A 1864-nucleotide genomic window follows, 5' to 3' on the forward strand; every position below is an offset into this window, starting at 1 on the left:
GTGCTTCAGAGCATATAATTTTTCAACACAGGGTTGACTTATTTATAAATAAATATGGCACACATATAAGAAATCACATGCCTAAAGAAAAAAAAAAAAAAAAACAGGTAAAAAACTATGTCACTTTCTGGTGTTGATGTTATGTCTACAAACTTAGAAATGTAGAGCACTCTTCTATTAATATAATTATTCTCATATATATATTATCTCATGTCCTTAAAATGTTACATAAACACATTTTTAAACTTAAATTTGTCCCTTATAATTCAATAATAAATAATTTATGATTTTAATGAAAGAAAGAATATATATATATATATATATATATATATATATATATAATTTCTAAACATTTTCGAGATAAAAAAGAAGAAATATTTTTATGGTGTTTATTACTGATACAAAGAGGAAACAAAATATATCAGATATTCATAAGTCAAGTATAAATTCCTACAAAGGAAAATTATATAAAGAATATTTAAAAAAAATGATAATGAATCAGTATATAAATAATGTTTTTAATGTTTCCTTTTGTAATCAATTTATTAACTAAACAAAGTATTAAATGAAAACGCCGAATAATTTAAAAAAAAAAAATGTAATCTATTTTATTGCAACTGATTAAATTTTCATTTTAACGAGATAATTATATTTTTCGATCTGAAAAAAAAGTGAGCTATTCTCTGCACTTTAAAAGCCTTTAATAAGAAATGTCTAGAATTAAATGTCGAGTCGATTACAATATTTTATGAAATAAAATTAAACATTTCAATTTAACATCAAATGTTAATCTTTCTCTCTTTGTAATTTACTAATATATGGTCACTTATTATTTATAGGGATATGGGTTACTGCATTGTGCTCAAGAAACATATTTTTTACTTAAAATCATGTTTTACTAAAATGAAAATGAATGTAATTGTTTTAAGCAGTAAAAAAGAGTTATATCAAGTTTAATTGTACGTGTGAAATAGGAGGAAAAATGTTAATCAGGGGAGGGGGTTGCTATAAATAAATCAAAAAGGGTTAACCATTTAATTTTTTATATTCGGTAACATACAGTTTTCTTTTTTTGTTTTTTTTTAATAACCTACAGGTCATATCAACTTGTTAATCCTATTTCTCACTAAAAAATGTTTACCTTTTAAAAAAATATTCATTTTTTATTATAAAATTGATTTCCAACCCTACCCCGATCTATATTTCCCTAGTACAATTAAACTTGGTATAACTTAAGGATTTTTTTTTTTTTAACTAAAACATTGCTTTAAGTAAAATAAGTTGTTTGGAAGCAATCACTGTAAATAATAAGCAACTATATATTAGGAAATTACTGTAAAAAAAGTTACTTTTTCTTTTCTTCTCAGCTATTTCTTTTATTTTAGAACAGACTAGCAGGGCTACCCTACATTGCCTAGACAAAAGTGTAACATAACTTCTTTCCCTCTTTCTGGACACACACACAGTTAATCGAGTCAGCATAAAGGAAATAACACTGAAAAAATAAATTAGTTACTTTTCTTTAATTAGTGGCTGGGAAAGCAAACTACATGATAACATTAAAATGTGTATCTCTTTTTAGGATTAAATGATATAAATGACCATTTGATCCCCAAATTATGATTCTTTTTTTTTAATTTTAGATATTATATGTCCTAGGTTACTCTAATTTTTATAAAAGTACCAACATTGTAGGTGTTTGTTGGGTATTTTTCAAGTTTTAGCTGGACCTACAGACTTTATATAATAGATGAACACTTTCTTCCACTTCTTTTCCAAACAGTTAATTCAAACATCATGTTCCTTTATCTTTCTTAGTTTATGGCATACAATTAAAACTTAAATAATTATACAGAAAACTACA

This window comes from Euprymna scolopes, chromosome 19 (assembly GCF_053919585.1).
Source record: "Euprymna scolopes isolate OS-2025 chromosome 19, ASM5391958v1, whole genome shotgun sequence".
Classification (NCBI taxonomy): domain Eukaryota; kingdom Metazoa; phylum Mollusca; class Cephalopoda; order Sepiida; family Sepiolidae; genus Euprymna; species Euprymna scolopes.